This window comes from Sapajus apella, unplaced genomic scaffold (genome assembly GCF_009761245.1).
Source record: "Sapajus apella isolate SASKATOON/1434 unplaced genomic scaffold, GSC_monkey_1.0 scaffold48, whole genome shotgun sequence".
NCBI lineage: Eukaryota > Metazoa > Chordata > Mammalia > Primates > Cebidae > Sapajus > Sapajus apella.
In genome coordinates, this window is record NW_022436988.1 from 5,565,014 (window position 1) to 5,584,303 (window position 19,290).

The 19,290-nt window shown below is 55.7% G+C and overlaps 1 protein-coding gene across 6 annotated transcripts in view; it reads right to left on the reverse strand.

Moving 5' to 3' along the window:
• The window catches only part of SEPTIN9 (septin 9), a 208,151-nt gene that overhangs the window by 71,883 nt on the left and 116,978 nt on the right, over positions 1 to 19,290 (reverse strand). Inside the window, exon 1 of one of the 6 annotated variants that reach the window (XM_032241539.1) lies at positions 10,954 to 11,027. The exons of the other annotated variants lie outside the window; for them this stretch is intronic. The gene's annotated coding sequence lies outside the window, so the exon portion shown is untranslated. Of the gene's footprint in view, positions 1 to 10,953; positions 11,028 to 19,290 lie in introns of those variants that run through there. 6 annotated transcript variants of the gene reach the window in all.

Genomic DNA, 19,290 nt, shown 5'->3' on the forward strand with positions numbered 1-19,290 from the left:
CCCAGGAAAAATGTTAGCAGGGAGGAAGCCACTAGGGGTGTGTTAGGAGAGGCTTTCCAGGGACAGATTTTTAAAACTGCTTCGAAGTCCTCTCTAAGGACTTTGAAGGCCTTCACTGCCCCCTACTGACTGGTCCTGGCTTGGGCAGAGGAAGCTGGGGTGGAGCTGGCGGGGTAGGGTGGCCAGCACCCCCAAAATAAGGAGATGAGCTGGGAGAACAGGGGGCTGGGAAGGCAGCCTCAGGCCAGCTCCTGCCTCCAGAACCACTGTCCCCTTTGTCGGGCCACAAAATGAGGCTGGCAGGACACAGGCCTGCGTGAAAGCACTGTGATTGCCCTGGGCACCTCACGGTGAATCCCAGCAGAGCCAACCCCCAGGGTCTGCTGTCCTCCAGGGAGGACAATGCAAGGCACCAACGGAGCCCAGAAGCACATAAAGGATTTGACAGCCTTGAGTTGGGGGGGACACAGTTCTGCAGCAGGAGAAAGAGGGGCACAGGGACAGGTTTTGCCCACCGCCCTAGTGACCATCACCACTCAAGGCTGGTACGGACCCCTCAGAGGGGACCTGCAGGGCGCATCCACAGTGCGAGCGCTCTTCGAGAAGATACCTTATTCCGTCTCCGCAAAAAGCCAGGGTTCAACCTGGTGAACCACCTTTCCCCATCTGCCCCGCCCCGGGGGCTAGCCCTGAGTGGCTCCAGGCCTGGGTCCAGAAGGCACGCCCAGGAGGTGAGCTTCCTCATGCCTGCGAGGCCCCTGGGCCCTCAGCCTGAGCTCAGGTATTCGCACCGTGCCAGGACAGCCCCAGGCAGGCGTCTTCACTTCTGCAGGACACGGAAAGGCGCCACGTGGCAAGGCCTGAGTGATGAGTGGTCCTCGCTCCGGTAGCAACCGGCACTACCAAGATGGCCAGCCACTCCGGAGGCAAACGCCAGGCCCTGGCGTGCAATGTAGGGGCCAGAAGCCTGGTCACCCCACATCTACCCCACCCACTGTGTGGCTCTGAGCACAGCCCACCCCTCTGTGGCCCCGGGTCTCAGCTCCCAGGTCTCTAAGGCCCCTGCGGTCCCCACAGCTCAGGATCCTGGTTTTCACTTGGAAACCAGGCCTGGCCAGCAGGGCCTCCCTCGTCAGCCCACTTGTGGCCAGCGCCTGCCCAGCACCCTCCAGCTTGCTATCCCCATCCCCGCAAACTCCACACCAGCATCCCAAGCCCTTCCTCCTCCAGGAAGGAGACTGTCCCCAAATGTGTCCCTGTCCCCTTTCGATCACAGCCCAGAAAACTGAGCAGCAGCCTCCCACCTCATCTCCCTGCTGGATTCTTGGCCTTTTCAGACACCCCCTCTGGTTCTCTGCCAACATCCCCACCACACAGTCAGCCCTCAGTCCCTCCAACAACTGGCGAGCACGCTGTGGCCCAGGCTGCCGGCGACGCCCCCATCTCGCAGCCTGTGGAAGCCCGCACACCTCTCAGCCAGGTGGGCTGCAGGAGCCAGTTGTGGCGAGGGCAGGAGGCCTGAGTACTGATGGCATCAGCACGGTCAAGATCATGTTCAGATCAAGGTCATGGTCAGTGAGCTTCTCCACCTGCAATTTCCTCCTCACCAAGGCGGCTTCAACCTCAGGCTGGGCCTTGGCCTTGGCCTCAGGAACTGTAGACACAGCCCCCAGCCTCCGCCCCAGGAACTCAGCCTCACACACACTGCAGGACACGAAGCTGGGGCACAAACAAACAGCCACGAACAGGCACATCTGCAAGCAGGAGCAGGGGGCACAGGGCTGCTGAAATGCTCCCATTCCCCCCAGCTGCCTCCTCCAGGACTTACTACTTATTATACACTGACTGTATACCCAGGGCTGTGACACATCTGCTTTTTACATTATCCCATTAAACCCCCAAATTTGTCCCCAATTTACAATGAGACAAATTCAGAGTAAATAACCTGCTTATCAGCATCTGAACCCAGGGGTGGCTGTGACCACCCTCCTTCCATCTCCTTTCAGCCCACACAGGTACTGAGACACACGTGAACGTCACAAGCTGGGAAATGCACCCTCCTTGCTAACCCCACAGCACCCCCAGTCTGTGCCTGAAGCTGCCAGCGCCCTCCCAACCAGCACTACTCTCTGGAGCCTGAGCTGTCGCTGTGTGACCCAGAGTTGAGGCCCTAACCTCTCTGGGCTACACCTGCAAAATGAGGATGCAGCCGCACAGCCTACTTCAAAAGGTCACTAAGTTGCCTGCACAGCTAACATCTGCCAAGCCTGTGACGTGGACAAGCTTTCCTTCAGTTTCAAAGTGGTACCCCCACCCAGTGTGGGGGTGGGGCTGTTAGTTCCCCCTTCTCTGGATAAGGAAGTTGAAAGGCTCCAGAAGGCGCCACGGTCAGCTGGTTTGCCAGTAGGTACAGCACTCCCCGTCACTCATAGTCCACCCTTGGCCACTGCGCCTGTCTCCCCAGTTGAGATTCTGTGTGCACCTGAACACTTTGCCAATGGTTGAGCCTGCGCCAGGGTCACTGTGTCAGCTGGGCCTGCCAGGCCTCCCTCCCTGAGCTCTGTCCAAGGTGGGATCAGTCCTCATACCTTGCTCCTTTGCCAGGCTCCCACACAATGGCCCTGAAAAGACCCTGGAGTCAGAGATCCGGCTAAATCCTGGCCCACACCTGCTGTGTGACTATGGGCCAGCGACGCAGCCCCTCTGTGCCTCCCGGGTTGCTGTGAGGGTTACAGGAGATGCGCGGAAGACCCAAGCTTGGTGGCTGGCGTGCTGGGAAAAGCTAGTTCTGTGGTACAAGGACGGCAGTGGTAACAATAAATGAATCAAATGAAAACAAGGCAAATGGGCGTAGGCGGACGGGGGAAGTGGGGTGGGGTGTCTCCCGCAGCGAAGGGAGAACCCCCTCCAGCTGTTTTTTCCTGGGATTGCTTCTGGAACCCGCCCTGCCATGGCTCTGCCCTAACTCAGCTTCCCAGAGCCTCAGAGCTCTGTCCCCTCCCCTGCATCCCATCTCGTCTACCTTGGATTAGTCCCCTAGAAACCCCATCTCCTGGCGGGGCGTGGTGGCTCATGCCTGTAATCCCAGCACTTTGGGGGGCCAAGTTGGGCAGATCACAAGGTCAGGAGTTCAAGACCAGCCTGGCTAACATGGTGAAACCCTATCTCTACTAAAAATACAAACATTAGCTGGGTATGGTGGCGGGCACTTGTAATCCCAGCTACTCAGGAGGCTGAGACAGGAGAATGGCTTGAAACCGGAAGGCACAGGTTGCAGTGAGCTGAGATGGCACCACTGTGCTCCAGACTGGGCGAAAGAGTAAAACTCCATCTCAACAACAAAAACAAAAAACCCATCTCCTGTCACTCCCAGGGCACGAAGGTTGGTCGGTGGGTTTAGGGATTCCCATCTTCTGATCTTCTCATCCAGCCCCAGTGGCTCACCTCACACTCACCTGCACTCACAGGTAAGACTCGCACCTCCGGCCTCTGCACAGGCGGCCCCACATCCCGGGAGCTCCCCCTCCGAGGACTGCAGAGCACAGGGACCTCTCTGACTCCTTCTTAGCTCCAACCACGGGCAGTCCGTGTCATAGCAATGCCTTAGCTGCTTGTGGCTGTCTGCTAAGTCATGATAATGCCCCCTGCCCTCTAACCTAATGTCTGCATACAGACAAACCTCCACATTCTAAGCCCACCAGATACCACTTCCTCCAGGAAGTCTTCTCTGACTGCTCCAGTTGGACAGAGGCTTCCCCCGTCTGTGCTTCCCTAGTGCTCAACAGGCATCCACCGAGCACCCGTGACATGCAAGGTACCCGCAACACAAGTCAGTGTCCCCTGCCCTCCTAGAGGGCTGGTGAACAAATAAACAGCAATATTCTCCAGTGCTCATCCATGCCCCACAGAAAGCCACCCGCAGGCCTGGGAGGGTGACTTTAACTGCCGTGACAGGGAGGCCTCTCCAAGAGGGCGGCACTTCAGTAAGACCTGCATGAGGCAGCCAGGAGATCTGAGGAGGGACCTCCCAGGAGGGAACGAGCGGACATTCTTCCGTGAGGATGAGCCCTCGTGTCCCAGGAGCAGCCAGGCCAGGGGCCGGTGCGGTGAGCAGGGGCTGAGAGGGGTGGCCAGAGGATGTAGCATCTCACAGGTCGCCTCAAAAGGAGTCAGCGCCCCAAGTACAGCAGGCACCTAGGGAGGGTTTAGGCTGGGGAGTGATCTGAACAGATTCTCCATCCAGGAGCTCATGGGGACTCCCAGGCTCACACTGTGGTGGCCCTGCACACCTCTGGGGGGCACCCTTTACACCATCATCAGAGGCAGTGCTCCTGGGGGAGATGTGCTGCACAGGGGACTCACTGGCCACCCTACGGGGCGGACTGCAGGGGGCAGTGTGGGGTAGGTGGTCCTAGGTAGGAGGGACAACCGCCCAAGCAGGGGTCAGAGGGGACTCAGATTCAGGAGGGATCCTCAACTTCTCAGACCCCAGCAACTAGAGGCAGGGGGGCAGGGTGCTGCTTCCTGAGATGGGAGGTCTGGGGGCCCGGCTGCATTCCCTGGTGTGGAGGTGCTGGGAGGGGTGGAGGCCTCCTTCTGGGCTAGGACCCTCTGCTCATCCTGACCCACTGCTCCGATCCCCTCTGCCTGTCTGAGAGCAGAGCACAGAGCCCTGCAGGGCCACACAGCAGCCTCTCCGCTTACAGATCAGATCGGAGCCTCAGGTCCAGGAGGGCTGGGACTGTCCAGGACCACATGGCCAGGGCAGACACAGCCAGGCCAACCCCGTGACTTCTGGCTCCATGCATAGCTTCTAAGCACACAGGTAAAACTCTGCTGGCTGGGAGGGCAGTGGGTAGATGAGTAGGTGGGCAGCTTCCTCTTAGCCTTCCAACACGTGTGTGCCAGGTCCTTGGAGGAGGAGGCACAAGGACCCTACCTTTCCCAAGAGACAGAGGAAGACGCAGTGGAGGGTCCCTCTCTGGCTGAGGCTCCAGGCCCTGAGTGGTGGATGCAGCCCCACTTGGAGGCTGGAAGCCAGGTGGCCTTGGGGATTTGTGGGGCCCGCCAGCTCAGCTGAAACTCCTTCCATGTAAGGGAACCCCCCACGCAGCATCCCTTTGGCCAGAGAGGAGGCCAGGAAGAGGTGAGGGCTGCAGCCAGCGTGGCACTCGGGTGGGCTCACCCTAGGGACACAGTCACAGTCCCCCTCCAGGACCTCTGAGGCCCTCAGGTACAGGGTCAAGGACTCTCAGCTGCAGGCAGGAGAGGGCCCCACAGCCGCAGGTCCCGGGGGTCCAGCTTGCAAAGCCCAGAGGCTTCCGGGGGCCGCTGGCCCGGCTTCCTGTGCAGCTGGGTTTTCCTGGGAGGCCCTCCTCCAGCACTCTCAGTCCCCAGCCTGCACGACCTCCCACAGCTGGGCCCATCTTCCCAGGCCCGGGTCACGTGGTACAGGTCAGTGGGGCTCTAAGGGAGGGCAGGGCGCCAGGAACAGCCCGGGGATGGGGGGACTGGAGCAGAGCTCACTTTGGCCGCCTGCCCACTTTGCACAAGGGATGCTAGACTTCCACACATGGTCACTCAACTTCGCCCAAACTGTGCATAAGTGCTAGTTACCCTCACCCTACGATAGGAATCTCAGCTGGCCAAGGGACAGCTCAGAATCTGAGCGGAGCAGGGGTCCAGGCCTCTGAGGAGTTCTAGGCATCCCCAGCCCCTCCTTCTGAGTGCTGAGTCCTCACACTTAGCGCCTGGGTGCCCATTCACTTGGGGGCCCGGCAAACCGCTAGTCAGCGCGGTTTACAAAGGGCTTTTGTGCAACGCTCTCATTGATTCTCCCAAAAACCCTCCGAGGCAGGACAACGTTATTCACCCCATGTTACAGACAAAGCAACTGAGTCATAAAATGGCTTGCCAAAAGACGCAAAGGCAGAAAGATCCACAGCAAAGAGCTTCTCTGTGATCCTGAACAGCAAGGCCCCCAAGGCCCTCACAGGAACAGTCGCTGGGGGTGGGAGGGACTGAGAGCTTAATGAGCAGCCTCATGCCACCCTCAAGAGGCACCTTGAAGGTCAAGGTACTGGGCCCAAGCAGGCTGGACTTTGTTCCCTGTACCCCTTCCACCTCGTTAAGCCCCTTGCCTTCCACCCAGATAGGCTGGGAGGTGTCCACATCACATAGTGGAACAGCTGGCAGGTCATGGCCCCCCACACTGAGCCAAGGGGCTGGACCAGAGGCTCAAACAGTGGCACAGAAACCATAAGCCTCGCTGTAAACCAGCTCAGGCTTTGGAGCCAAGCAGCCCTGTGCTCAAAGCCAGGGTCAGCCGCTTTTAGCTGTGTGGCCTCGGGCCAGTTGCTCAACCTCTCTGTGCCTCGATGCCTTCTTCACTACGGTAGTAACAGGAACTGTTTTCCAGGGCGGTGGTTCAGATACATCCCATGAAGCACATAAAGCTTTGAGCCCAGCGCCTGGACATCAGGACTCAGTAAGTGGTCACTTCTGATTCATTAAATATTAATAAGGCGGGGGGGTGGAATGACAGCCTCCCTGTGTTGTCCCTAAAATGGAAACAAATTTGCTCGGCACTCAAAGCAGCAGAAAGTGAGCCAAGGACAGGCTCCCAGCGGCCATGCCCTGGCAGAGTGTTCCCTGCTGGCCCCAGGCAGGGCTCAGGGCGGGCGGCCACCCTCCAGATGAGCTCATAGCTGGCACCTGTTTCCAGAGCACATGTCTGGACTTTCCAGATCTTTCCTCCCCTCTCTCTGACCTTCCTCTACTCTGCAACCCCCACCTCCTGCCACTTTCTTACTCACTCTCTCCTTTCATTCCTGTTCAAAAACAAATAATGGAGGCCAAATGTGTCAGCTGGCTCCCTGGAAAGGCTTCCCTGCAGCAGGAACGCGAGGCGGGCGGTGGAGGATTACTCAGCGCAGGCCATGTGATCTCCGCACGGAGCCGGGGAAGGGGAGGCGCTGAGATCGAGGGTGCTAGGATCAAGGCACTGAGATGGAGTCACTGGATGATGGCCAGGGCCAGCATCCATTCCCACCCCAGCAGGGACCCCCACATTTAGGGGCCCCATCTCTAAAGTCTCTTGGGCAAGAGAGGCAAATCCCATCACAGGGTCAGAAACACTGCCTCCAGGCCGCCATTTGGGTAGGGGCGGGAGATTCCCGGCTGGTTCCTAAACATTCATTCTGTGGACGAAAGGATCAAGGGGAACTCAATGTTTCCACAGCAGCTTGGTCAAGATATAGGTATCAGGCTGGGCGCAGCGACTCACCCCTGTGGTCCCAGCACTTTAGGAGGCTGAGGTGAGTGGATGGCCTGAGGCCAGGAGTTCAAGACCGGCCTGGCCAACATGGTGAAATCCTGACTCTACTAAAAATACAAAAAATTAGCCAGGTGTGGTGGTGTAGTCCCAGCGACTTGGGAGGCTGAGACAGGAGAATCACTTGAACCCAGGAGACTGCCGTGAGCGGAGATTGCAGCACTGCACTCCAGCCTGGACGACAGAGTGAGACTCTGTCCAAAAAAAGAAAAAAGATGCAGGTATCGTCTCAGGGTTCACAAGTCTCACCTGACACTTGACATTGTCATTTAATCCTGATACAGATCCTAGCAGGAAAAGGGAGACGAGCCGGAAGGCTGTGGGAACGAGGGCGTTTAGAGCAGGGCTTATTAGACTTTCTCTGGCAGGCAGAAGGCTCCCATGGAGGCTCCTAGACAAGCAGTGGGCCCACCAGAGCCCCTGGTTCCAGAGGGCGGGTTAGGGCCCAGGAAGCCGCATTTTGGCAGGGAATTCAGGGCTACCCTGAGCCATACTTTGGAAGCAAGAGCCAGGAGGGCAGAACAGAACCAGGAGCAAAACTTCTGTGGTTTCATGGGCATGGGCCCCTGCATCATCTGAGGTGACCATTAGCCTGGTTTCCTGGGACCAGCCCTGAGCACGCACTCCCTGGGGAAAGCGGGACCTGCAGGTGAGGGAGGACAGTTTTCCAGGATCCCCTGGCCCCCCTCTCTCACCCCAGCTTCCCCCCACCTCTATCCTCCACCTAGAACTCTCGAGACTTACTCCTGGAGGCCCAGAGACCAGAAATGAGGGGAGACAAGGGGAGAAGCTCCCCTCCCCATTCCCCAGCCACGCCAGTGGGCTGACCTCCCAGGAAGCCACGCCAGCCACTGCTACTGTCCTGGCCGCCCTGCCTGGCCCGAGGCCAGATGATGACAAGCCTTTTCTTCCGCCTGCTTCTTCACCTGAGGCTCCTGCTGAGGCCTGGCCACAGGGCCCAGAGGCACAGCACAGAGCCCAGTGCTGTTCAAGAACAGATAGGGCTGAGGCCTGGGTCCTGTGCCTGGGAAGAGCCGAAAAGGGTTAAAGGAAAACCCCAGCCAGCGCAATGGCTCATGCCTGGAATCCCAGCACTTTGGCAGGCCAAGGCAGGAGGATCATTTAAGCCCAGGAGTTCAAGGTCAGCCTGGGAAACATAGTGAGAACCCCTTTCTACAAAAAAAATTTTTTAATTGGCCAGGTATGCTGGCTCAGGCCTGTAATCCCAGCACTTTGGGAGGCTGAGGCAGGTGGATCACAAGATCAGGAATTTGAGACCAGCCTGGCCAATACAGCAAAAACCCATCTCTACTAAAATTACAAAAATTAGCTGGGCGTGGTGGCAGGCGCCTGTAATCCCAGCTACTCAGGAGGCTGAGGCAGGAGAATGGCTTGAACCTGGTAGGCGGAGGTTGCAGTGAGCCGAGATCACGCCACTGCACTCCAGCCTGGGTGACAGAGCTAGACTTTGTCTCCCAAAAAAAAAAAAAAAAAAAAAAAATTTAATTAAAAAGTTAGGCAGGTGTGGTGGCACATGCTTGTAGTCCCAACTACTTAGTAGGCTGAGGTGGGAGGATCGCTTGAGCCCAGGAGGTCCAGATTACAGTGAGCGGGAGATTGAGTCACTGCACTCCAGCCTGGCGACAGAGAGAGAGGCTGTCACACACCAAAAAAAAAAAAAAAAAAAAACCCACACTCCATGGAGTTTAGCAGAACCTTTGGCCAGGGTGTCTCGATTGGAAAATGAGGGCGGCAGCTGCCAATCCCTGAGGGTGAAGACCCGTCCTCTAACAACCTGCACCCTGGCGCAGTGAGGGGAAGCGCCTGGGGAAAGACGCCGGCGGAGGCACAGAGCTCAGCCGATCTTCGGTGGAGGAACCTCTCCAGCCCGAAAGAGAAAGATAATAAACCTCAGGTGAGTTGCCAAAAGCCATCCCTGGACAAGCGGAGGGTGCATTCTGGGACATGGGGATACCTTCTCCCAGGACAGGAAGCAAAACCAGGAGGCAGAGATGCAGGCGGGCAGCGGAGCCTCCCCGCTCTTCCTGGAGCCCTCACCTCGCTCCCCGGGGAAGCACAGACCCTATCCCCACCACAGCCAAGGGACTTCCTGTTGGCTTTCCCAGTGTCCAGCCCAGGTCTTGTTGGGAGAGAAAGAGAAAGATGAGCTCCCAGCAGCTGTGACTGGAGGAAGAGAAATGAGTTCCAATCTGTTCCTGCTCACCCCACAAACGGCCGGTGTTTTATTTCAAAATCCAGTGCAGCTGAGGGACTGAAGGAAGATGAGACACCTAACTGGGGTTTTCTTTCATTTCACCCTTGCACAGGAAAGAGCTAGAAGAAACGGGAGGTCCTGGGCTCCTGGCATCCAGCCAAAGCCTCAGGCAGGGGCCCAGACACAGGGCTGTGCTATCATTCTGGGTAGCCCAGGGCTCAGCAATGGTAGACCTCCACCCCCCACCACCCCTGCATAGCACCCGGTCTCCAGGGCAGCTCAGCAGCCAGGCTGCCCCAGTGTTCAAATCCAGACACTTAACTGTGGGGCCTCAGCCAAGTGGCTGAAGCTTTCTCTGGGCCTTGATTTCCTAATCTGGAAAATGGGATCATGAAAGTAACTGCTGGGCAGGGCAAGGGTAAGTGAAAGCCAGCGTTTGCGAGCGATGTGGTTAGGACTGTCATTATGATCAGTGACTGAGCCTTCTCCTCCCACCTGAGACGGTTTCACTGATGGTTGCTGGAAGGATCTGCACCCAGAAAGACCAGGGAATTCATTCCATTTGGAATCCCGGAGGGAAAGGGAGGTCCCAGGGGCAGCTGGCTGCTGCAGGGGAGAGGGCAGGAGACAGCTGGGGGACAGAGGAGCAGGGACAGGAGGAGGAACGGCCAGCAGAGAAGGCCCCCTGAGAGCTAAAGGACTGGGCAGCTCGAGTACTCCTACTGAGAAAGACTCCTCTGGACACCTGGGCTGAGGATTCCCAGGTCCCCTGGGTGGAGCAGAATCAGCCATCCCTGAAGCCACATGTCCCCCAGGCTTGCAGGCACAGGTGGGGGGCTGCCCAGGTGTCTGTTTCATAGGGGCAGGCCCTGAGGCCAGGGTGGCCAGAGGACCTCACACAGCCCAGTGGGGGCCTTGAAGAACCACCAGCCGAGAAGCTGCAAGCAGCAGGCGAATGTTCCTCAAAGCAAACTTCCTGCCCACTGAACACGGGAGCGCAGCTTCCAGCCGCTCAGCCGGGCTGTCTGGCCATTTCTCTCTTCCTGCATAGAACATCCCCAGACAGAGCAGCCAAGCAATGGCATGGCCAAGCAGTGGTGTGCATTCCAGGCCTGGCCTGCAGCTTGACCTGCTGCCGCCCTCCAAGGAGACACAGGAGCGGCCAGGGCTCCCCTAGGCTGCCACAGGAATGAGGCAGGGCTGTGACCTCCTCCATGGTCCAGGCGCCTGGAGGAGGGACCATGAGCTCCAGTTCAGAGGGCAGACAGGAAACAGAGGGTCCACCCTCCCCCCAACCACAGAGCTGGCTGCTCCTCCACTGCATCCTCCCCAGCCACACCCCACACCAGAAAACCACTGCACCCAGTGGGTGAGTTTGTAGCCACACCCAGCCCAATGAAGTTACCTGGTGGGGGCCTTGGGGGATGAGGCCCCCTGAAATACACACGGGTAGTAGGCAAGTCAGAGGCTGCGGGGGGCCTTGCTTCCTGGGGATGGCCGGGAGGTGCCTCAACCGTCTGTAACCCGAGCCCTGTAACCCGAGCCCGCAGTGACCCACTGCTTCCCCATCCCAGCCCTCTCTAAGCAGCATCAGATAAGCATTAGTCAGCAGGTGCGGCAGGGAGCCGCGCTAAGGCAGGCCTGCAGTTAAACCAGCCGGGGAGACCCAGGAGAGACCTCGACAGTGGAAGCCACAGCCGCGCTTCCTCCTGGGCTGGGCAACAGACCACCATCCGCAGCCCGCCCTAGGGAAGCGGGAGGGGTCAGCGGGGCCGAAGGTACAGCGCTGGGGTCCCCGTGGTGGCTGCTGACCACAGGCCTGTTACTCCTTCTCCAGCTGGGTTCCCACTCCAGTCCAGAAAGCGCCTCCCTCAGCTCCCATCTCATGCCCAGGAGGCAGCCGACACCCCAAGTGCTGCCAGAGCAGGTGGCTGGGCCTGCAAGTGTGACCCGAGCAGGTGGCTGGGCCTGCAAGTGTGACCCACCTGGGGAGGGCAGGGGGAAAGACCACCTCCATTCAAACAGCAGCCTCCTCCCACTCCTCGGGGGTTCCCACGGGGTCTCCTGTCTCCCTCTGGCCAAGAGGTAAGGAGAGGCAAGAAAGTTTCAGGAACATCAGCAGAGAAGAGGCAGGGCAGGCTAGAGGAAGTGGGCCGTAGGGTGCCTAAGGCTTCGGGCTGGGCTTTGGAAGGCCAGGGCAAGTGGGAGGCTCAGGCAGGGAGAGCTGCCCCGCAGGGACCCTGGGAGACAGGAGAGAGGGGACATGACAGCTGTCCCTCACTGCCTCCGGGCTGTGGCTTCCAGGAGCCTCGGCTCAGAATAGATGTACCCCACATACCGGGTCTGGGTCTAGCCAGGAAGCAGGGCCCATGGGCCTCCATGACCGCCTGGCCGGTGATCCCCAAAGGGCCCTCCACCAGCTGGGGAGCTCCCCATGGGGAAGGTGGCTTTGCGGAGATTCTGGAGACATCAATGGGCCTGTGAGGAAAGGAGGAGGCCCAGACATCCTCAGGGACTTGAGGGCAAATCAAAGCAGAGCTGGAGGCTGGGCGTGGTGTCTCACACCTGTAATCCCAGCACTTTGGGAGGCCGAGGCAGGCGATCACTTGAGGCCAGGAGTTCAAGACCAGCCTGGCCAACACGGTGACAACCGGTCCCTACGAAAAACACAAAAATTAGCCAGGTGTGGTTGTGCACACCTGTAGTCCCAGCTACTTGGGAGGTCAAGGCAGGAGAATTGTTTGAACCCAAGGAGGCTGAGGTTGCAGTGAGCTGACATGGCTCCACGGCATTCTAGCCTGGGCAACAGAGTGAGATTTCATCTTTAAAAAAGACAAAAAAGAGCAGAGATGGAGGCTGGGAGGCTCTGAGGGCCCAATGAGGAGGCAGTGGGGCTGGGCTGCCTTTCCGGCCCTGCGAGGGGCAGGGACTGGCCCAGCCTGAGCTTCAGGCCCACAAGAGGCTGAACCCGAGCGGGATCCAAGAGGAGGCAGGGCTACCCTGTCCCCACCTGGGTCCAGGCCTCAAGGGTCACCCTCTCCAGGAACTCAGTTTGACGGTCTTTCAGGCTGAGAGGCTGTCGAGGGGCCATGAGGTGCCCCAACGTGTGAGTCGGCGGGTTCTGAGGTGTGTGAGCTCGGGGCACTGCCCCCACCACCAGGGAATAGGAGTGAGGAACCCCCACTCTCCACACCTGCAGGCGGGAGGCCTCTGCTGGCCTGTGTGCCCAGGTGCCACCAGCCCCCGAGGGCCCATGAATACGGCAAATGACCACTTCAGTTTTAACAACCAACACCTGTGCAGCAGGTGCTGAGGTGCCCCAGCCCCCAGCAAGCCTGGGTTCCTGGAGCCCCCACTCCATACAAGGGTTTGCAGCTGAGGAAATCTTAAAATATTTTTTGGTAGCAAACAAAGTGTCGGGGTGGAGGGTGGGCTAGAAGGCCCTCACGTGACCACGGATATAGATAGAAAAGACGGCAAACATTTGCGAATAGAAGGAATGGCTCCTGCGCACTGCACCTTGTCTGGTGTCAAGTCCCCAGGAACACTCTGCCAGCTTCAGTTAGAAACGCGCTTTTGTTTGGCTACCTGGAAAATTCTACACACACGACAATGCATGATGTTTCCGGTCCTCCCTACAAATGATCTGTGCCTTTCTGGGTTTGTGATTCGGAATTTGCAGACCTCTGCCTGCTCTGTCCCAGACTTACAAGGATCTTGGATGCAGGAAATGTTTTCTATGTGCAAGAACACCGCCGCCCCCCTCACCCCGCCCCCCGCCAGGGTCCGCCGGCCTCTCTGTGTCCACAGGTGTCACCCAAGCCCTTGCACCTGCCGCCTCCTCTTTCTAATTACCTCCCGCAACTCATCAAGAGCTTCCCCACCTCAAGAGCTCGGCCGCTGGAGACACGCAAGGCACACGGAGTCCATGAAACGACACCGAGCATCTATTAAGCATTTACTGTGTGCCTGGTTTGGTAATAATAAGTAAAATCACAATGCTCTGGGCACATCAGTGCACTTCCTTATGTTCATCCTCCCAACAACTCAATGAGATGGCTCTATAAGTGGGGAAACTGAGGCACGGAGGGGCAAGACTGGCCCAAAGCCACAGATTAGGAGGAGTAGGGCCAAAATTCAAATCCAAGTAGACTGGTTCCAAATCCCAGCTCTTCACATGAAAAGCATCTTGTAACTCCTCGAGAAGGCTGGGACGATTATTTTCATTGTACGGACAAGGAAACCAAGACACCAAATGCCCAGGCAGCACTGAAGCCAGGAGGTGGGCCCAGTGGCTTATGGGAGCACATGGAATGGAGCCCATGGGAGACTCAAGGTTGAGGTCCCCCGTCTTATCCTGGTTTAAGTGATGAGGTGACTGGGAGCGTCAGAGACGCTCTGGGACTGGTCATCCAGACGCTCTGCATCCAGTTCCCATATGGAACATGGGAGGGTGGACGACCTGCCACTCAGCAGGACTGCTGTCTGAATCCCAGTGGCTCTTCAAATCGTGGCTAAGCAGGGCAGGACTGTCCTCGGACCAGTGACCCCCAAGCCACACAAGCAGTTATGCTTCGGGGGATGCAGGACTTGGGAGATCTTCCTCCTACCACAACCTTGCCCAGTTCCTTGGTGGGGCAGCTGGCTCCAGGCACGGACGCAGACGTCTCTCTCCCTGCCTGCTGCCGGCACATCCCTGGCTCTGTCGCTGCTTCAGGGAGGGACCCAAGAGCTCCCCAGCCTCATATATATCCTTCGATTCCCTTTGGATCTCTGGGTACACAGGCACCCTTCCCTCTCCATCACACTCCATTCAGAGGGCCAGGGCCTCAGCACCGATGCCAGTTATCTAGCAGCAAAAGCATAGGTTGGAAAGGGCCGAGGTGCTGCTCTGATCTGGCCCCATCCCATGTGGGGTGCCACTCCCGCCAGCTCCTTCCTGTTCCTGGCCCCACCTCTCAGGTACCAAGAGCTCTGCAGGTCCAAAGCCAAACTCACCAGCCCTTGACCCTCTCCAGCTGCGATTTGGGTGAGGCCTTCGCCCAGGTGCAGAAGTTAAGGGAGCACCAAAAAATCCAGTAATCAAATAATATTTTAAAGTAACATTTTAAACAAATCAAATTCCACGCTGAACAAATTCTGACAGGGCTGTGCACGTGCAGGGCTTGGCCTGTCTTTATTTAAAATTCGACATCTGTTCATCATAGAGGTTACTTTGCATTATTTCAATATTTAAAAATACTGCATTAAACACTGTCTATGTTGATTCCTGAGCGCTTTGGTGTCCCCTTACATTTTGCTCCTGACAAGTGTCTGACACACCTTGCCCCAGCCGGCCCTGCTCTCCAGGCCCCTCCCCAGCCTGTCCTGCCCACACTCCTCGAGGCCATCAGAAGCCACTGAGCCACTGCACCTGCCTTATTTTGCTCCTTAAGCCTCTGCACCGTCCACCTCACGATGCTTTCCTCATGTGCCTCGGTCGGACGTCAGCTCCAGACAAGAGCCTGGTGGGCTGGGGGCAGGCACCACAGCTGCACGCCCCCTGCCTCAGTGCCGGGCGCAGGGCAGCACTAGAGTTTTTTTTGTTTGTTTTTTTTTTGGGAGACAGAGTCTCACTCTGTCACCCAGGCTGGAGTACAGTGGCACAATTTTGGCTCACTGCAACCTCCGCCTCCTGGGTTCAAGCTCTGCTTCCTGGAATCAAGCAGATTTTCCTGCCTCAGCCTCCTAAGTAGCTGGGACTACAGGTATGCACCACCATGCCCGACTAACGTTTTATATTTTCGGTACAGGCGGGGTTTTGCCGTGTTGGACAGGTTGGTCTCAAACTCCCGACCTCAGGTGATCTGCCTGCCTCGACCTCCCAAAGTGCTGGGATTACAGGCGTGAGCCACCTTGCCTGGCCGAGATTTCTTGAATAAACAAACATTCCCAGCACAAAGATCTGCCCAGGAAAGCTGCTCAGGCTCTGCCTCGGCACCTCTGCGCAGAAGTAACCCAGGGCCGCTCCAGCCGCCTCCACCTGGCCACCTCCCTGCCCTCACCCAGGCTGGCTTGTCCCATGCTGTGGGCCAAGAAAACTATCTAGTGAGTGGTAACCAGCATTTTTTTTTAATTTGAAAAGAATGCACTCACGATAGCTCAATGTCCCTCAGCTGATGAAGGCAACGTGTCTGTCCACAATGGAACGGTCCATTCCACGGTGAAATATTACTCAGGGAAGCATGGGCACCTCCTACAACATGGATGGACCCTGGAAACGTGACGCCAGGGGAGACACTAGACACAAAGGCCAAACGTACAATTCTCTGTACAAGAAATGTCTAGAATCAGCCGGGTACAGCGGCTCATGCCTATAATCTCAGCACTTTGGGAGGCCAAGACAGGAGGATCACTTGAGCCCAGGAGTTTGAGACCAGCCTGGGCAATATGGTGAAACCCCATCTCTACAAAAAATATAAAAATTAGCCGGGCGTGGTGGCGCAGGCCTGTAATTCCAGCTACTAGGGAGGGTGTGGTGGGAGGATGATTTGGCCTGGGAAAGGGAGGTGCAGTGAGCAGAGACTGAGCCACTGCACTCTAGCCTGGGCCACAGAATGAAACCCTATCTCAAAAAAAACAAAACAAAACAAAACAGGGAAATGTCTAGAATCCACAGAGATAAAAAGATGTGGAGTAGGAGGGTGGGATTGACAGCTAACGTTTCTTCTTGAGCAAAGAATTTTCTAAATTTCCCAAATTTTCAATTTTCTAAAATTAGTTGTAGTGATAATGGTTGCACTCTCTGAAGAGACCAAAAACCGTGGAATTACACACTTGAAATGCGTAGACTGTATAGTAACTTACTTGAATCTTAATAAAGCTGTTTTTTTAAAAAAGGAAAAAGCCTTCCCTCTCTCCAAAAAAAAAAAAAAGAGGAAAAATAAAATAGAAACTACCAAAGCACAGCAGAGGCATGGTAAAGGTAAGAATTCCATCACGGAAATTCTGTTTCATTTATACACACATACCCTCCCCGCCATACATAGCTGTGTCCTGGTTCGTGGTGACAAACTCCCTTCTGGAGACCGCAGTCCAGGCTGATTTTGAAAGCTGCTCTCTGGCAACTCCAAACTGCCCATAATTCCTGAAGCCCTTGGCCTGCTGGGACCTCTCAGCCCGCCAGACAGGGTCCCTGTCACCACCTACTCAAGACTCAAGACTGCAGCCTCGGGGCGGGGAGCTGTCTCTTTAGGGTGCAGGGACCCTGTGGATTCACCCCCTCTCAGAATACATATCACCCTGCACGGCCCACGTGTGCTTCACCACGGAGCATCCCAGGACACCAGCCACAGCCAGTCACGTTTACACAAGGACTGATCGATCGTGCCCTGCTGATTAACCACGTCAGTTATCCGGCTGCACGCCTTCCTCACAGAGCAAGCTAAAGCAACCCCCTCGGAATATGCTGAGGGATTTGAAATAAGCTAACAGAGGCTTTTCTAGGAAAAAAAAATAATGAATTTTGAGAAGAAAGAAAAACTCCAAAAATCATACACCCAAGGAAAAAATTTAAGTTTTTAAAGTACTAGACTCCCACAAAAGTATCAGGCTCAGATGGTTTAACGAGTGAATTCTTGAAAAGTTTTAACAAAGAGATTATTGTGTTGCTGCTCAGAATGTTCCAGAACACAGAGGAGGGAGAAATGCATCCAAATTGTTTTTGCTAAGTCAGCACAATACAGACACCAAAACTGATAAAAATAGCACGCGCACGCGCGCACACACACACACACACACACGCCCCACCCACTCCAGACCAAGCTCGCTGCTGTGTATCCAGGCAATACCATCTACCCCTACCTCGATGCCGAAACTGAAATATATTCTAATGGATTCATGATTTCAACACATAAAAATGAAACCACAGAAGTACTAGAAGAAAATGTGGGTGAAATTCTTTCCTATAATTTCAGAACTCAGGAGACCTCTAAACAGAACATGAATTCCAAAAGCTAAAAGAGAAAGCAGAGACTTCACAACATCAGTATTAAAACATTCTGTTTGGAAGAACATCCCAGAAATAAAATCAAAAGCAGGCAGCTGGGGACAAGATGCTCTTACCTACTATGATAAAGATGTACACATAACTCTCTTCTTCTGTTGTTTTTTTAGACAGGGTCTCACTCTGTCACCCAGGCTGGAGTGCAGTAGTACAAACGCAGCTCACTGCAGCCTCGAACTCCCAGGCTCAAATGATCCTCCCACGTCAGCCTCCCAAGTAGCTGAGACTACAGGCGCGCCACCTCACCGGCTAATTTTTGGAGAGGTAGGGTTTTGCCATGTTGCCCAGGCTGGTCTCGAACTCCTAAGCTCAAGCTATCCGCCCACCTCAGCCTCCCAAAGTGCTGGGATTACAGGTGGGAGCCACCATACCTGGTCTACAAAGAATACTTTTTAAAAAATGTCAACAAGAAAAGGATGAACCATCCAAATGAAAAGAGAACACAGGGCCCTGGCCTGTAACATACGAACAGATAATCCCTCTTGCTTGACCGAGATGCACAAAATAAAACATCAGCTGGAAAGCGTTTGGCTCTCAGCCAGGGGTGAAGGGTACAGGACCTCCCTGCTGGACACTGCACAGGACCGAGCAGACACTGATCAGGCCGGAGAGGGGGGAGGGGTCCTAAAAATTGTAGTAACCACTTTAGAGGCTAAGGATCAAAAAAAAAAAAATTTTTTTTTTTTTTTTGACAAAGAATCTTGCTCTGTCACCCAGGCTGGAGTGTGGTGGCACGATCTCGCTCACTGCAACCTCCACCTACCAACCTCAAGCGATTCTCCTGCCTCAGCCTCCGGAGCAGCTGGGATTATAGGCACAAGCCACCACGCCCAGCTAATTTTTATATTTTTAGTAGAGATGGGATTTCCCCATGTTAGCCAGGCTAGTCTTGAACTCCTAACCTCAGGTGATCCACCCACCTCAGCCTCTCAAAGTGCTGGGATTACAGGCTAAGCCACTGCCCCTGGCAGATCAAAATGTAAATGGGTACATCCTTGATACAGTTCACTCCTAAGGGCCCATCCTCAGCCACATGTACACTCAGGTACATGTGTGAGAACATCTGTTGCGGCCTCTCAATCCCAGGGGGAAGCTGGAAAAGCTTGGCAGGGCCATGGGACACCTGATGACACAACCATTAAAAGGAACGCGCTACTTTGGGAGGCTGAGGTGGGCAGATCACAGATCAGGAGTTCGAGACCAGCCTGGCCAATATGGCGAAATCCCGTCTCTACTAAAAATACAAAAATTAGCCCAGTATGGTGGTGGGCACCTGTAATCCCAGCTACTCGGGAGGCTGAGGCAGGAGAATTGCTTGAAACCAGAAGGCGGAGGTTGCAGTGAGCCGAGATCACGCCACTGCACTCCAGCCTGGGCATCAGAGCTAGGCTCCATCTCAAAACAAAGCAACATGCTCCATCTACAAGCACCAATGGTGTTGTTACACGGAAGAAATAAAAGCTGCTTGCAGAAGTCTGATTTCCTTTGTGTTCTTGAAAAGTCTATATTTACACATTGACTCTTCACACAAGTTGAGTGACTCTGTCCAAATAAAATTCAGAAGGAGAATGTCACACCCCGCTGTCAACATGGCCACCCCTTGGGACAGAAAAACTTCTTTTCCAAATTTCATGTGATGTTCTTTTTTTTTTTTTTATCTAATAATGACTGGCTGGGCATTCCCTCCTTTTTTTTTTT